The sequence below is a fragment of the Lycium ferocissimum genome, chromosome 2, assembly GCF_029784015.1.
Source record: "Lycium ferocissimum isolate CSIRO_LF1 chromosome 2, AGI_CSIRO_Lferr_CH_V1, whole genome shotgun sequence".
NCBI lineage: Eukaryota > Viridiplantae > Streptophyta > Magnoliopsida > Solanales > Solanaceae > Lycium > Lycium ferocissimum.
The window spans coordinates 57,536,928-57,548,358 of NC_081343.1; the positions used below are offsets into that span (position 1 = coordinate 57,536,928).

At 33.6% G+C, this 11,431-nt stretch overlaps 1 pseudogene; it reads left to right on the plus strand.

The window, feature by feature from the left end:
* The first annotated feature begins 1,942 nt into the window (after positions 1 to 1,942).
* Positions 1,943 to 6,869, plus strand: LOC132046290 (cysteine-rich receptor-like protein kinase 10; annotated as a pseudogene).
* The last annotated feature ends 4,562 nt before the right edge of the window (positions 6,870 to 11,431 follow it).

Here is an 11,431-nt window from a genome sequence, read left to right on the forward strand (position 1 = left end):
ATGACCATTTTAGTGTACCCGTTCCACCATCCTTACTAGTTTCTTGCCTAAAAGCAAATATTTGTCCACATAGGATACGTTTAGCTATTTGGCTTTCCCTAGTCATAAATTTCCAAATTTTAGCGGTTGGCTTACGAGTTCTGGGCGGTCTGTCTTGTGTATGTCATTGTGCAGGACATGTATCTTCTATGGGATCTTCGGAGGCTTGTGTTTCATCATCATCAATTTCATGAAAAGTGTCGGTAAAATATTGTTGCATTGCCTCATGACCTTAAAGTGGATTATTTCCACCAACATCAATACCTAAATTAGGTGTTTCTTCCACAAATGTTTCCTCATTAAGCCCACCTCTAACAATACCACTACTACTACCGGCACCACGTCTAAATCTCTTTGCCATTATTAAATAGAATTAATTTAAATCACACTCAAATAAATCACAAGAAATAAATTGAAACAAATTAAATTGCGTAAATTAAATTGCGAAAAATAAAGATAGAGTTGGAACGAAGGTACCAAATTGCAAAATTAATTTCCAATAAAGTGAAGGCGGCTAGAATTGCAAATCCACCAAAGCTACTTCGGATTGTTGCAAAATCACTAACTCCACCAATAATATTATAATTGCAAAATTAATAATTGAAACTATAATAAGACTTTATAATATTTATTTGAGAGAAATTCAAAGTGGGTAATTGTTGCAAAGTAACTATAATTGAGAGATTGAGATTTGAGAGAAGAAGATTGAATTGGTATGGATTAAAATGAAAATGAAGAAGAGTTTATATAGGGGTGGGGGATGGGTTAAAGTGTTAAAAAAAAGTTTGGGGGGTTGGGGGGGCAAAAAATGAGTTTATGGCCGTTTGGCTAAACGGCCATTTTTATAAAATGGACCACAATGTAAATTAATAATGACCACCAAACGGCTATATTAATTTTTTTTTAATTTCCTTTGGTTTTAATCCGGTTCGGTTTCAAAAAAGTGAAACCGGACCGGTAAGTAATATACGGTTAACCAGTTCCGGTTCCGATTTTACCGGTCCGGTTACCGGTTTGAACCGGTTAAACCGGACCGGTTGACGGGTTTAATTACACATTAATAAAATTTAATTACTCCCCCACGTAGCAGCAATAAAAGACTATCTTTATCCTCCCATCTTTACTGATACAAAAATAATTCTCTTTGGAGTATTTAATAAAGATCATTAGGCTTTTTAATAAACTAAACTAATAGAATGAAGGAGGAAAAAAATTCAAAAAAAGATAAATAGGAATGGAGGTCATAGAGAGGTGTCATATCACCTTGTCTATACCTAACTTTATATTATATATAGATTGGTCTATTTTATTTTAAAAAAAAAAAAAACTTGTTTAAATTTCATGACATGACATGTTTCCAATCCAATTATTTTAGGCTAAAGCCTCTGAGCTATGCAGCTAGCCTTTCTAACTTGATTAACACGTATGGTTCTAAGAAATTGTACACTTCGCTGTGCACACACAATTATAGTTCGCTGCACCCTTTCACACAATTGTACGCTTTCAAATTTGATATTATTAAACTTCTAAACTACGAAGCAGGCCTTAGAAGGATCAATCTCCTTTTTTCCTTGATTTAACATGGTTCTTAGAAACAGTTTATGGGGTGTAATTTGATTGAACATAAAATTTAAGAATTTTATTTTTAATTTATAATTTTAAATATGATATGTTATTTTTAATGACCAAAAGCATGTCATGAAAAGAAAGCAAATTTTCAGCTTTAAAAAAAGTTGTCATTTTCAATACCTAATCATAGGTGGTACTGAAAGGTCCCCACATATTGTGGACATAGGAATTAAGAACCTTCGCAAAAATGCGTTTTTTAATTTTTTTTTATCTTACTACAAAAGTATCAACGCATAGAAAGCACCTCCCAAGTCCCAACAACATGAAATATTTTCTCCTTAATAGTCCACTCCCTTTTCGGTGTTCTACTTTTCATTTTTCAGTAGTCAATCTACAAAATAAAATTGAGCACGGAGTTTTGAGTCTTTTTGAATCTGTAGCCATTCAGTTTATACTTGTCTCTGACACATTAAGCTTTGCGTAGACGATGGGGATGAAAGCTATGAGTTTCTTGAAATGGCTGGTCATTCTAATATTCCAATTTTATTACCTTTTCGACCTCAGCATAGCACAGCCTAATTTCACTTCTTCTGTATGTGCAGATTCTGAGTTCTCCCCAAATAGTGCATACGACACTAAACTTAACACAATCCTCTCCTCTGTTTCACGGAATATGAATAGTTTTGGGTTCTATAATTCTTCCATAGGCCAAAACTCCAACATGGTTAGTGTCATCGCGCAATGCAGAGGAGATGTACAATTACAGACATGTCGTGATTGTATAAATAATGCTACTCGTGCGATTCTAGAGGTGTGTCCTTCCAAGAAATCGGCCCTTGGTTATTATGATCATTGTATGCTAAGATATTCAAATGAGTCTATCATAGGTACCGTTTCAACTGACCCAGGAAGAATTTTATCTAACACGGGAAATGCCTCGAGTCCCAATGAGTTTATGCAAGATGTAAGAACCTTGTTAGAAAATTTATGAAGTCAAGCTTCACGGGGCGGTAAGTGGAAGTATGCTAGTAATAATACTGCAGGCCCTGATTTTCAGACTGTATATGCACTTGTACAGTGCACTGCGGATTTATCAGCTGAAAGTTGCATCAATTGTTTAAGCTCAGGCTATAGAAGTTTGCCTACCTGTTCATGTTATGGTAAGCAGGGTCTCAACTTTATGATGCCCAGCTGCAATTTTCGGTATGAAACTTACTCTTTTTTTGACAAGCTACCGACCGAAGCTCTGCCACCCTTATTGCCACCTTCTTTGCCACCGCCAACGCCAACGCCTTCACCACCATCAGATAAGTGAAATCTTTATGGAGTTGTTAGGCAGTTTAATCTTAGCAAAGGGTGTTTTTGATATGACCGAAAATGTTTTCCTCGAAATTAAGTGAGGTTATTATTCATTTTCTAGTGTTTGGTAAATAAGTAGAAAATATTATCCAAAAACATTTGCCTATAATTTAGGCAAACACTATTAGAGTTGGCATGGGGGGCTAGGGGTGTGTGGGTGGTGGGGATGGGAGCTATGAGGGGTGGAGTGGGGTATTTTGGAGGGTGAGTATTGGACAATTAGTGTGAAATTCCACTTATGGAACTTGTTTTCCTTACTTTGAAAGTCTTTTTCCTCGTTTTTAAGGAGTTTAACTTTCCTAGAATAATATTTTCTAAAAATTTTGACCAACCAAACATGAAAAATTTGAAATTATTTTTTGGAAGATGTTTTTCTCCATATCTAACACACCCTAAGTATAGTTTTCCTTTTTTACATTTTGAACTAGCTTTATATACTTTGTGATTGTAAAGATATGACACTTGGGTCTAACTAAACCCCAAACCTAACTCATGAAGGGAGGATTCTCCAAATCTATATAAGTAAACCACTACCAATTCCACAACAATGTGGACTCTAACTTTTTTACCATGTAAAGATATGGCATTTGGGCCTAACTCAACCTCCAAAGGTAGCTCATGAATGGAAGATTGCCCAAGTCCATATAAATGCATTCACCAATCCATTTCCCATCCCGGGGAAGCATGATCCAGGATTTGAAAGTTCGGGGTGCCACACCGTTCAAATAGGGTAAACGCGTTGGTTTCTTCAAAATTGAGTTACGGTTCGGGTCATTTATCTATTTCGATTAATATAGACAAATCGAACGAATATGCGGATATCGGTTAACGATGCCTAAGCGGCGTTTTTTTTTTTTTTTTTTTTTTTTTTTGTAGGGTAAAGAGGCCTTAACTAAAACTTCGAGAAAGATAAAGATTTTGTACGTTAAACCTCTATAAACCATCTAATACCTATCTCAATAGATTCATAAGGGAGGATTCTCCAAATATATATGTAGAAAGAGTCAAAATAGTAGCTTCAACCCACTCATCCATAACCAATATGGGACTCTAACATCATTTTAAAACTTGAATTTGTTTTAAAATTTTGAAATTTACAATTTACATATATATTTTTTAATATTTATGTGACATTTTAAAATTTAGTACTCATTGATATAGGATACGCACTCAATGCACGCGTAAAGAGATTAATACTTAAAGAAAGTAAAGTAAAAGAACCTGACTAATTAATTAAAGCATAAAAGAGTTAATTTGGATTAACAAAGAATAGCAAGTTAAAAGAATTAAAGATACAAAAATGGAAAAATTAAGATTGCACAAGGAAAAACAAAAAACATGCAAAAGTTTATATAAGTGTCGTGTTATGCCCTTTGCCGTTGTCACTTTTCACTCTTTTGTTTTGGGGGGTAGCAAGACTTATATATATTTCATTTCTTATACATATCCCATATATATCCAAGTTTCGGGAGCATCCCCATCCATCCACTAGCCGTGTAGCCTCCTAGAACTTTGGGTATTAATTGCTAACCAAATGCATTTGCGGAAAAAAAGTACACCCTCTAGTTTACTTTATGTGTACCTAGTTGACTGTGCACGTAATTAAAGGAAGAAATGAAATATTGGTGAAACTTGGGATTTTAGACCTATCATAACATTTGTGTGACTAGAAGACTTTTAAAAATTACAATTTTAAATATGACATAACATTTGTTTGGTTATAAAAACTTGTTACTAAGAGTAAAATAAGAAGCTTAAGAAAATTGTTTCCAAATCCCGAAAGTGATCATTATTTTAGGAACACACCAAAATTGAAACAAAGTATTATCTAACGAATACTAACTTGAAGCGATCCTGCAGGAAAGGATGATAAAACAGCTCGAACCGTCATCATTATCGTTGTGCCAACTGTTATATTTGTTATTCTTATTGTTTGTATTTCTGTCATCTTGATGAAAAGGCGAAAGAGGAAGAAGTTGGAGGAAATTCAGAGTAAGGCACAAATTATTAACAAGCGATGATTAAGAAAAGCTGAACCTTTAAGACCGTGTTTCATTGAATATTTGAGCTTATTACTACTACTTTGATAAAGGTATTTACAGGGATGATATTAGCACTGCAAAATCCTTGTAATATGATTTTTCTACAATTAGAGCAGCGTCAAATAACTTCTCAAGCGAAAATAAGTTGGGACAAGGCGGATTCGGTGCTGTGTATAAGGTGATTAGGCCTACTTGGATGTATAAAAGGACACTGAGACTTCATATAACCGACCCTAATTTGCTTGAGATTGAGGCATTGTCATTTAACTCATAATTTTTTGGTTTGTTCTAATATTACGTTTCAGGGTAAGCTTCCAAATGGACAAGAAGTAGCAGTGAAAAGATTGTCAGCAGATTCAGGCCAAGGTGATCTAGAATTCAAAAATGAGGTCTTGTTGGTTGCCAGGCTTCAACATAGGAATTTGGTTAGGTTGATGGGATTTTGCCTAGATGGAATAGAGAGACTTCTTGTTTATGAATTTGTTCCCAATGCAAGCCTTGACCAATTTTTATTTGGTATGTATAATGTTTTGCCAGTGTAATTTGACATGTTGACTGTTGTCCACTGCCTTATTTGCCAAAAAATTTATAGTAATATTTTAAGTGACTTAATTTTGCAGAATTCTTCTAAATTGTCGATTTATAGAAGCTCAACTCATAATTTTATTTTTCATCTTGTTCCCAGATCCAATTAAACGTAGGCAATTGGATTGGGAAAGGCGATCCAAAATCATCGGAGGCGTTGCTAGGGGAATTCTTTATCTTCATGAGGATTCTAGGCTTCGGATCATTCATCGTGATCTCAAAGCTAGTAATGTTCTACTTGATTTAAATGAATCCTAAAATTGCGTACTTTGGCATGGCAAGGCTATTTACATTGGATGAAACTCAAGGCAACACAAGCAAAATTGTGGGGACCTAGTAAGTTTTACATCTCTCATTATTAGATAGATTGTTACTCCTTTTTCATATCACTCAGGGGCGGCTCAATGGAATTACTGGCCTAAAGCCAAATCTTAATAAGAGGTTTCAAGTATATTCAATAATAATTAGCTTCTGCGTACGTCACATGTGCATCTCATGCGCCGCACGTACATCCTGTGCGCCATACGTGCATCCCATGTCAATTAATAAAACATGTGTGAGGTATACATCTAAAGTAAAAGGAAATTAGTGCAAGCTTAAAATGATGAAGGATGATCCTATTTCAGTAGACTTAATAGTTAAACTCAAAATTATTGGACATTGTTTAAATTTGGGACGGTTGTTTCTTGGAATAGTTTGTTGAGCGTAGGAGACCACTACTATGAACTATTTTCTAGCTTAATTCAATACTTAGTATACACCTAACTCTACTTTTAGTAACTATTGAAAATTGCCCCCCTAAATTTAGGAGCCTAAAGCACTTGCCTTAGTGGCTTGTGTATTGAGCCGGCCCTGATATCACTGGGAAGGGTTCTTTAACCATTTAGCAAAAATAAAAGCTGCCTTGAGACAAAAGCAAATCTTTCCTTGTAATGTCACTAGAATTTCCAGATGAATTTTGTTATGGTAATTTTTTCATGAATGGTTAGCTCCATTTTGTTGAATTAGAACTTTGAATTGTCCCCAAAATCAGTATTTTTCGAGATGATGAAAATAAAGTTTATTTCAAGAAGTATGACCTTCTGCCAAAAGTGAGTTCTGTGAATGAAAAGGCTAAATTTGATTCTGTAGCACAATGTTTTACTACTTCCTAAGTTCATTGAAAAATGTCTTTAATGAAACATGTAGTTATGACTTTTAACATCAAGTAGTACGTTCCCTATTTTAACAATTGAATCATATCTAAGTTGCGGAATGTTATATAATTCCTTTTTTTTTTTTTTTTTTTTTTGTGGATATAGGAAATGCAACAACGGACAATATTTCGAAGATGTTTTTAGCTTTGGAGTATTAGAAAACCAAAAAAATGGCTTTCAAAATGGAGAATCTATGGAAGACCTTCTGAGCCATGTAAGTAACGTAATTTAATTAAGCAACTACACCTCAATGCCGAACTAGTTGGGACCATCTTTATGCATTAAATTCTTTTACATTGTCAATATGTAGAGCTTAAACTTTGATTAAAAGAAATATCTTAATCGAAGGAACAACTACAAATTTGATAGACCCCATAATTGGGGAATTCTCTTTCTGACATTGTATCCACATTTAGCGCTCAAGAAAACGTTGTTGATAGACCAAATGGCAAATAGTTTCCTTGTAGCCTCTCACTAGAATTCTTCCAATGCCTTTGTACTATATGCACAGTAATATTAGTCAAGAGATTTCGCTTAGTCAAGAATACAACACAAGAATGTCAGAATCTAATGAACTAGCCAAAAGTAGATCTATTGTTTCATCACGAAATGAGGCATCGGTATCTGAGTTATATCCTCGTTAACATCCTTAGACATAATAGTCTTTTCTCTGAGTTTTATTTTTTACTTTATTATTTGTTCCAACTTCAATTAGTTTGGAATTGAGATTGACTGATCGATGATTTTGTATTTCGCACAAGGATTTTTATTTGATTTGAAGTATTATTACACTTGTAAAATTGGTGGAATTTTTCAATTAGTGATAGAAATGTATTTTGCCTTTATTTATTCAGACTGACAATCTCAAAACTTGAAGAATCTTTGGACTCTCCAACCAAATTGGGTCAATTTACTCTCTAAATCAATTCCTTCTATAGGTCCTTTTCTTTCTGAAAAGTACTTTCTAAGAATACCAGGAGAGTTTTAATTTATGAAAATGTTATTTGTGCTATTTTGCTTCAAAAGAATGTTAAATTTTTTATCTTCTTTCTTGTTTAATATAAGACTCTCCAACTATAGAAGTTATTTCATTGCTGAAGACTGGCATAAAAGAAAATTTATCATTTGATCATCAGATTATCAGAATGTTCAACTCCTTTACAAGCTAAAGAGAATAAAATAAAAAAAATTTGACATTGTGCTATCAATTATCCAAAAGAACATATTCAAGGTGGCAACTAAACTTAACTTGTATTTATTTACCCCCCTTAACAACTTTCATCTTAATTAAATACAACCCCAAATGTTGACGTGGGGTAAAAAAAAAAAGTAAAAAAAAAAAAATTAAGAGAGGAAAAATATAAAAAGGTGGGCCCGCCGATATATATATATCTTTTTATATAATTGATATATATAATTAAAATCAAAATAAAGGGGCTCCCACCACCATCTTGATAGACCCCTGGGGCCCCCGCCTATATATTCGGACATAATGAGATGTATTAGTTTATAGCCACCACCTTCCTCCTCCTTCTTCTTCTTCTCTTTCTCTTTATATTCTCATCATTCTTTGAGTACCATTTTCATCATTTTTTGGTTTCTTGATTTTGATTTTTGTTTTCTTTCAAAAATAAAGTTATGGAATAATATGGAAGCCAAGGGTTGCTAATAATAATAATAGCCAATAATAACAACCAAAATAATGAATTTGAAAGTGGATAATTGGTTCATTATTTCCGAGTTATATCGTTAACATTTGACATAGATAGTCTTTTCTCCGATGTTCAATTTTTACTTTATGATTTTTCCAAAAAATTTAAAAAAAATAATGACTGATGAAAGTAATTTTGTGTTTCAAACAAGGATTTTAATTTGATTTGGCGAAGTATTGATTACACCTTGTAAAATTGGTGGTATTATTTTCAATTAGTGATAAATAATTGTAGTTTTGCCTTTATATACAAGTTAAATCTCAAAAGTTTTCCAATCTTTGATGTCTTTTCTCTTATCTAAAAGAACATATTCAAATTGGGAGTTGATACTTTACTCTCTAAATCAATTCCTTCTATGGGTCTTTTCTTTCTGATAAGTACTTTCTAAGAATACCAAGGGAGTTTTAATTTATGAAAATGTTATTTGTGCTATTTTGCTTTAAAAGAATGTTAAATTTTGTATCTTCATTCTTGTTTAATATAACTCTCAATCCATAGAATTTTTTTTTTTCAAGTAAAAATTGGATAATTTTTATTTTTATTTTTTGGAAAAAATTTTATTATTTTTCAGATTATCAGAATTCAAGTTATTTTACAAGGTAAAAAATTATTTGAGGGTAAAATAAAATAAATTGACATTGTGCATTTATTAAAGAACATATTCAAGGTGGAGAGAGGAGTTGATATATGTAAAATAAAAGGGGTCTGCTGCACTATATATCCGGCCCTTTTAGTTTAAGTGGGTTGGGCCAGTGGAACTGGTGAATTTAATGATTAAAATGGATAATTTTTTATTTCTCATTTTTAGAAGTTTGGTTTAAAAAAAAAAAAAAAAAATCACGCAGCAATATCTACCGGAAATGGTTGAGTAACTTTGGAGGTGAAACGGAAATAATTGACTGACTTTTCTATTACAAACCCAAGTCATTAATGAACTTGGACATTTATCAAAGAACTTGGATAAAATACTAGTAGAACATTGGGGTGCAATTTATACACCAAATTTGGTACTAGTTATTTTCTCTTTTTGATGCATGTTTCTTTTACCTTTTTTCTTCTCTTGGTGAGAATTAGCCTATCCATTCCCTGAACTCACTTTCGGCAGAAGTCATACTTCATTCTCATATGCAGAGACTGCACCTTCGGTGACCAAATTCAAAGTATAATTCCTGAAGCAATGACTGTAACAAAATTCATCTTGAAAAATCTAGTGACATTTTCAAAGAAAGATTCTTTTTTGTCTCGAGGAATTTACATTTGCTAAATGGTTAAAGATGCCTTCCTAGAGGTAAAATTAATAGACCTCTCTCTAATGAGATGTGTAAAACTTAGTAGGTCCCGACGATTCTGCTTGTGTTGCCTTGAGTTTCATCGAATGTAAATAACCTGGCCTTGTGTTGCCAAATGTAAATAACTCCGGCCATGCCGAGATTTTAGGATCATTTCTCGCATCTAGTAGAACATTACTAGCTTTGAGATCACGATGAATGATGCGAAGTCTGGAATCCTCATGAAGGAAACGAATACTGCTAGCAATGCCTCCTATTATTTTGGATAGCCTTTCCCAATCTTGTTCCCTACGTTTAACCGGATCTGCATTCCCAGTGGACAAACGAAATAAAGAATATAGCTTATTGATACTCAACCTCCATTCTTTTATAAAGAGTTTTAACTACTAGACATTAACAATATAAAAGAATTAAACTATGTCAACTAAAAGATAAAAAAGTTAATCAATGCATACCGAATAAAAAGTGGTTAAGGGCATTGGGAACAAATTCATAGACAAGAAGTCTCTCTGTTCCATCTAGGCAAAATCCGAGTAATCTAATCAAATTCCTATGTTGAAGCCTAGCAACCAACATAACGTTATCTTTAAATTCTAGATCACATTGTTCTGAATTTGATGACAATCTTCTCACAGCTAATTCTCTTCCATTTTGAACCACCTTGCGTTTGCATTTTCTAAAATTAATAAGGAAATCCTTTTTTGAGTTATGACCAAAAATTTGGCTCGTACTCTTAACTACGTACATTTTTGTTTTTAAATCAGAGAAAGTGCGCATTATTTGCGCTGCGAGGTTGTAAGATGTGGCATCCATTGCTAATCACCTGTTTGTCCACTCATATTTTTTCAAAATTTTGAAAAAGTATTTGGAGATTATTTTAAGTGTTTTGTTTATAAAATTGACCCATTATTTCAACTTCAAACTTAAAAAAGAAGGGAAAAGGATCAAAAATATCCCTCTACTTTGTTTTAATTGCTAAAGATATCTTATGTTATAATCTTGGGTCATTTATGCCCCTGCCGTTATAAAAGTTAACAAATATAGCCTTCATTTGACGGAAATCCCCAATTGATTCAAATAACCCGATTTCATAAAAAATAACCCACTCCCCTATTTTACCCGCCCCAACCCGCCTCCTAAAATAACCCATTCTTCTTCTCTGAGAAAATCCGGTGAAGCAGCCATCTCCGGCGAACCACAGAATCGATGAACTACCACGGAGAAGGAGACGGTGTTGTTGGTTTACATTGCCGGTGAAGATGGTGTGCGGCGCAGTCTCCTCTATTTTTTTGTTGCTGAATCATAGTCAAGAAATGTTTCCACCTTGAACAATTAAAATAGATAAATTAAATACATAAAATTCTCCTAAACTTGTCCCGAAAACTCACTTTAGCAATTTAACTTTACGGGCGTTTATTTACCCCCCTATACTTGTTTGAAATAAAATAAATACCAAAACACCGCTCTCCATCTTCACCGGTAATGTAAACCAACAACACCATCTCCTTCTCCGTGGTAGTTCATCGATTTTGTGGTTCGTCAGAGATGGTCGCTTTTCGGATCTTTTCTTGGTGAAGAAGAATGAGTTATTTTAGGAGGCGGGTCGGGGCGGGTAAAATAGGGGAGTGTGTTATTTTTTT